General features: G+C 35.5%; 1 pseudogene; it reads right to left on the bottom strand.

Moving 5' to 3' along the window:
• Positions 1-2,594: 2,594 nt before the first annotated feature.
• Positions 2,595-6,539, bottom strand: LOC139888358 (uncharacterized; annotated as a pseudogene).
• Positions 6,540-6,871: the final 332 nt, after the last annotated feature.

Below are 6,871 nucleotides of genomic sequence, written 5' to 3' on the forward strand. Positions count from 1 at the left end.
TAGCTATTTGACGTTGTTCACATCGTCGTTGGTGAACTTATATTGTTATTGTATCTTTAGCTCGTTGCTTAGAGATCGTACGGTATGCTTAGTGTAGTGCCTTATATGGATGCCTCGGTATGCGGTATTTGTTATTTTGTGGCGTGTCCATTTTATACATATATATGTATGTAGTATATTATCATTCACTAAGCATTAGCTTACCCTCTCGTTGTTGACTCTTTTTATAGATTGCATGCGGATGGTGGCTCGGGTAAGCGCGAGGATTAGAGGACTTGCATAGTTGCGTAGAAGGCTTGCTTTTGGATTTATTAGGATTGGGTAGCGTGTCCCCAATCGCCATGCTCGGCTTTGTTTTGTATTAAAAGTCTTATGGTCGAAAATTGTATTTTGGTACTTAAGGGGTAATTTGGGTCAATGTGGGCCCCGCTTCGTAAACTCAATTTTATTAATTAAACGTGCTAGTTTTTCATATATGAAGTCATGGTTAAAAGCGTTTTAGCTAAATGTGTCGGGAACTAGTCAAACATTTTCAGTAAATTGACTTCCGGGGACAGCGGGCTGTCCAGGTGGTTTGGCGCGCCGCGCGGCCACCTGGCGCGCCGCGCGAGTGAACTGCACCAGAAAATTTTTTTTTGTTGTGAAATTTAACGGGAATCGTCGTGGTTTGGTTTGGGTCGTTACAATCCTCTCACAGCGACTATAAATCCATTATACTCGGATCTTAGGCCGTGGATGATAATTCTCTTCATCCTTGCTTCACTCACTTTCTCTTCAGGAGCAAGTTGAGATATTTCACGGCAGATAGATTTCATCTTGGTGAAATACTGAGAAATAGACAGAATTCCTTGTGAGATACCCGCGAGCTCATTTTCCAAGCGCTGGAGGCGTGCTTCATTCTTCTTTGAAAATAATTTTTCAAAAGTTTCCCAAGCTGCCTTTGGTGTTTTCTCGCCACGGATGTGCTCCAATAGATCCTCCTCGATTGTAGTCTTTAATATAAATAAAGCCTTCCCGGCCTTGATGTTCCATTTTCTTAAGGCTTCAGCATTTTCTTTCGGTGCAGGCGTTGTGTCACTTCCAGCAACTATTTCCCATAAATCCTGTCCTTGTAGGTAGGATTCTATACAAGTCCGCCAATAACCATAGTTATGGTTATTGAGACTCTTGATTCCACTGCTCGTACTTGCAAGATCTGCCATCATGACGTCCAACGTCCAATAAGCTTGGTCCCTGACCGATGAGCTTTCACAGTTCCTAACTGTGCTCCAACAGAATCTCCCTTAAAGCCTTGGTGAAAACAAGTCGATGTAAACGTCCAATGTTTACCGATTTCCTCCACTAGAAATGGTCCCGAACGACCCGCTCTGATACCAATTGTTGGAAGCTTCGACGAGCCCAACACACCCACTATAGAGGACCTAGGTTATACTCACTCACTAGACCAACACTTTGACGTTGGTTAGCCTTTAATTTTATGAATCCTTAGTGCACAATAATGTTTAGGCGACAGTGTCGACCATATATCATTCAGGCGGTATAACCGACCATATATCACTTAGGCGGCAGAGCCGACCATATAATAGATACAACACAAGTGCACTAAGAACTTAAACACAGACTGAGGCTTAAATGGGAAACTTAACGAAGAACACTTTTATAATTAAAAGAAACAATTACAATATTATGAACTAACTCACACTCTTCTTTTACTTCTTCACCTTACTTCTTCTCTACTTCCTCACAACTCTCACACCTTACACACAAATGAAATCAACACCTATATTTATACTACTCTATGGAAACTTCTACACACTAGATTTTTCCATGGATAAATATCTAGATATTTTTACCACATAAAAATATCTAGATTTTTTCATTTTAACATCTAGATTTTTCTTCATATATATATTAATATCTAGATATTTCTTTAAATTTTAATATCTAGATATTTATATACATTACTAATTCCATATTATCTAAATTTGCATTGTATTTTAACAGATCTAACTAGCTGCCAGAATTATAAGGTGGAAAATGCCTAAAGGACATGCAGTATTTCAATACTATATAGAATGTTTTAAAGTTGGTCAAAAGCTAAAATACCTTGTATAGTTGTAGCGAATTGTGAAATAGAATGTACTCCGTAACTGATAAAGACGTCAAATCCACACGGACGTGAAAAAACGTCCTAGAAATGCTAACGATATAATTATAATAATGATGATAACGATGTCAAAATAGTACTAGTAATTTAACTTATACACATATCTACGGGTCAATATGTTGTGTAAAAAACGTCCAATATGTATCTTAAGATGACATGAAAAAATTTACTACTACTATTTACTACATGAAAAAAGAAATAATGATGATAGTGATTTTTCTGATTTTCAGTAAATATAGCTTACAAGACTGTCAATACACAGATCTATACTCTCAACTATCTCAACCATGGTACAAAAATATCAAGACACCAAACTTGCAAATTCTCAAGGCAAAATTGCATTTGTAGGGAATTTAGAACCTGATCTAAGGTTATTTATCGAATTATTGATGATGTGAAAATTCCTAAATTACTAATCATACCATACAAAAGTATCATTTCTGAACGAGAAGAATTTATCTAATGAGAAACAAAACCTAAGATTTTTGTCCAAAATTGACCTAGTTATCATCAACACTAGTATTTTCAGATAATTCATCTTCTTCGTCATAAGGTATAACTTCTTCATCCTCATCTTCACTTTCTTCCACTTCGTGTTTCGAAATCTGACGTTTGTCAGTAGCCTTGTTGAACTGCACATAATTACACGGAAATTTTATATATCTTGCTTTTAAAGAAGAGAAACCTGGGCATATAAAGTTGCAAACGTCCTGCAAACTGCAATAAAGATTGAATACCATCTTCTTTAGACTTCATAAACTGCAAAGGATTAAAAAATATTTATTAGGCTAAAAAATTCCATTGAAATGAAACATTGCTAACAGCACCATAAAGGCATACAGTAACAAGGAATTAGTATAATTGTACCTTATACCATGAATCCATCAGTTGTGATGCTTGTTCTTCAGATTTGACGTAGTTGACATGATGCACTATTAAGCAGCATACCCATGGAAGAACGTATTCTCCGTTTATTGATCTGTGACAAAATATTTCACAAAGATTAGAATATTGTGTTCATAACATCACACTCTTCACTGGGGTTTCGGAGCAGTTGAAAAAAAAAAAAAAAAAAAATAGAGGTGTCAAGACAGGCCCCGATCATGTGTTATAACAGGCTCAGGGTAATTTTAGTCCAAAAGTTACTAGTATTCATGGTTGCAAACGGCCGTTGCGGCGGTTTGTTGACAAGCCCATCCTGATTCGAAGAAAAATGTTTAATAAGTTGGAAAAACGGTCAAAAGTAGACTTTTTCTCGGCCTTGTTCTAGTGTGGATGAAAATCCCAATCCCATTTGTAAATCAGCCAACAAAAACACCGACTTACATAGTATCCCTAAAGATAAATTAATACATACACTATAATAAAATGACAAAACATAATAAAAAACTATATATTACAATATTTAGACTAACACCGCCTCATCCTATTTGTAAAGCACATATATTTTTAGAATATTTATGTTTGAAATATTTATTAAAAGTCAACGTTGGTCAATGCTCATCTCGACCCCGTCTAGACCAACTCGACCTTTCAAGGTCTTGACCGACTAGTCTCCGTCTCGCTTTGTTTCAACCATTCTAGTATTAATGTACTACTATTTTAAATTAGTGAATCAACTAAAATTACAACGTACATCCCTTTACAACAAAATCAAATTTGATGTGATTTTATACAGTTACAAATATACTTCAGCCAATTTTTAACCCGTTTCCCTTTTAGCTACTTTATTTATTTCACCTGTCTGGCCAGTAAGAGTTGAAACAAAAACCGATCCAATCAATCATAAGTAAATTAAATAACAAATGTCATTGTAAAGAAAAACACAAGAATACGAGAAACAAACCGTGATTGCCACATGGTCAACAATAACTTCCAACAATGTAGAGGTGTCATCCGCCGTCATAGATGAAACAACAGCTCTTATCTGTTACTATCGCTTGAGTCAAACTATGGATATGAAACAAGTGATACGTGAAAAAAAAATGGAATCCAAATATGTGAATGAAGGCTTATCTCGGGTTTTAACATCAGATACGTTATAAATACTGGGAACGGGAAGTAACGCGCCTCGGTATTTGCACGATCTAAAGCTGTAACTGTTTAAATTCAATGATAAAGTTGTTATTAGATGACACTAAATCAAATAGCAAAGGCTAGCACGGGTTTATACGCTAATAAAACAGCCACTTACCATGATTCTGCTTTTCTTACTCTTTCTTTGACTTAAGGGATCGGGTCATAGGTAAGAGAATCCCATCAATGGAGCTTGTTAGCTTTACATCCGTACCGCACTGTATTAATATCTTCTCAAAGGTCGGTTTTATTAGCAGACATGAGCAAGAAAAACATTCCCGGTTGAAGGTTTTGAGAAACTCTGTAATTTTGAAGAGAATATGGTGGGGACCGCACCCTTGTAATTCTTCGCAAAATCATCTCCTACAGATACCATGACTTTTGTTGACTTGGACTTGTGTAATTCCTCAATATTTGTTCCACTCCTAAAGTAACAAACGCCCGTTTCTGAAATGGTGAATATGGATAGACTTGAATCATCTACACCGAACGATTTGCTATCGATAAAGATTGCAGGATGGTCCATTTCAAGTATACAACACGCTGACTTATTTTTGCTGCCGTCTACATCCCATACCACAACGTATTGTTCACCAATGGCAGATGAAAGTACATATTTACCATCATCAGAGAAGGTCATACAACGAACAGCCCCCTGTTAAACAATATTCACAAGTTAAATCAAATGAGAAATGCATTTATGAATTTTTCTTATTCTATTTTTAACAAGGGAGAAATAAAACAATATGAACTTGCAGGATGTCCAGAAAATTTTTGCATCTTTTTAAAGTCTGAACAGTTGAAGATCTTTAATTGAGCAGCTGCAGTTGCTATAAGCTTCCCATCTGACGCTAAGGATTAGCCACTAACATAAGTTATAAGAATAATAACTAGCAAGCTGATAACTGAAAATTAAATGCATGATAAGAGAATACAATATTAATCACAAATTAAAGATAAACAGAAACTCGCCTAAACGTTCGGAGTGGGTGGAAAACGTGATTTCATATCATGTAATCTCAAGATTATATTAGATGTATACTTCATGAAACCGACATCAAAGATATGGCTTTTGAAGACGCTTTAAACTTGCGCAACAAGTTTCCTGTTACGGAATCAAGTTCACATACCATCCTATCGGCACCAGCAGTATACACACAGGATCCAACTGCAGGAGATGAAATGGCAGTAACACCCCTGCATATTTATTTTAGCCAATTAAAAAACACAATGAGATACGTTGGTTAAATAGAAAAATACCCATCCGAATTAAAAAATAAATTATCATCCTTATCGCAGTAAAATTCCTTTCACATATCGAAATCCTTGGAGTTCAATTCACTCTAACGGACGTACTTCGAAGATATAACATTAGTGTATGTTTTTTTACAAGAACTCGCAACTAAATAGCAATGTTGCTTTATTTTGAATTACATGGACAGTGGATAAAAAAGGACAACATAAATCATCATAACAGGATATCAGCAGAAGGAAGAAATTGAGACTTACCCAGGATGGCAATCAGTAACCCACCACTTCGATTGACCAGCAGAAACATCCAAAGCTAATACATCACCACCTCCGGTTCCTAATATCAGCAACGAATTTCGCAGCTTCCTTTTTTTTTTCCTAATAAAAACACTCCAGTTGATTAATGTAGTAACATATTATTAGCGATACCTTATTTTTGCATAGCAAATAAACCAATTTGTTTACAATAATAATGACATGGAATAGAAAAATAGACCTTCTCCAAGCTCAACCATTTCATACATGTATAATCAAACGACAAGTGTCTGCCTTCTGGTTTAGCGAAAATGTCCATTTCATCCGCCGAAGAAATATTCGCAAAGTCTGTCTGTAGGTGGCCCTTAATTGTGCCCCAAATCTGAAATGCATTATCAAATATTTTTCTAAAAAAAAAAAAAAATTAACAACAAAATGTTAATTTTGCACAATGTAGGATCTGATGAACTAAATTAAAATTAAAATATATGATAACAGCAATAAAATGTAGAAAATAAATCCTTAATTCGACCATCACAGGAACTAATAGCAATAGATTCTAATGATGGACTGAAGGACGTGAGAACGTCTCTGATATTTGTTGACTCCATATAATAAATCCTAAAAATAATATATGCATACAATACATTCGATTCAATAACTATAACTATATGCATAAAATTTAAATAGAGTTCAAGTGGAAAACGGGTCAATATAATTAAAGTCATACCTGTGCTGAAAAGGTGGAGAATGACAGAGGTGATAGGATTACGGTGGAAGAAAGTGGCAGCGCTGGTGAAACGGTGGCGGTGTTGATTCTTGTTAAGTATACTCGTGAGCTAGAAAGCAAACTGAAGCAGGTTGCGGGATGGTTCGAAAACTAAACCCTCTCGTTTTTTCCTACACTTTTTCCTCTTCGTATGGCAGAACCAAATATTTTTTCATGGGGAACAACAACAAAAAAAAATGTAAAAACGTATCAATTTTTTTAGGGAGCCTTTTGGACAAAATACTTAAATTTTAGACAAAATGCAGATGTTTTTAGGTAAAATACGAAAGTTTTAGGCAAAATATGAAGGCTTTAGGGACAAAATATAGAAACTATTGGGCAAGAAAAAATCA

The sequence above is a fragment of the Rutidosis leptorrhynchoides genome, chromosome 2 (assembly GCF_046630445.1).
Source record: "Rutidosis leptorrhynchoides isolate AG116_Rl617_1_P2 chromosome 2, CSIRO_AGI_Rlap_v1, whole genome shotgun sequence".
Taxonomy (NCBI): domain Eukaryota; kingdom Viridiplantae; phylum Streptophyta; class Magnoliopsida; order Asterales; family Asteraceae; genus Rutidosis; species Rutidosis leptorrhynchoides.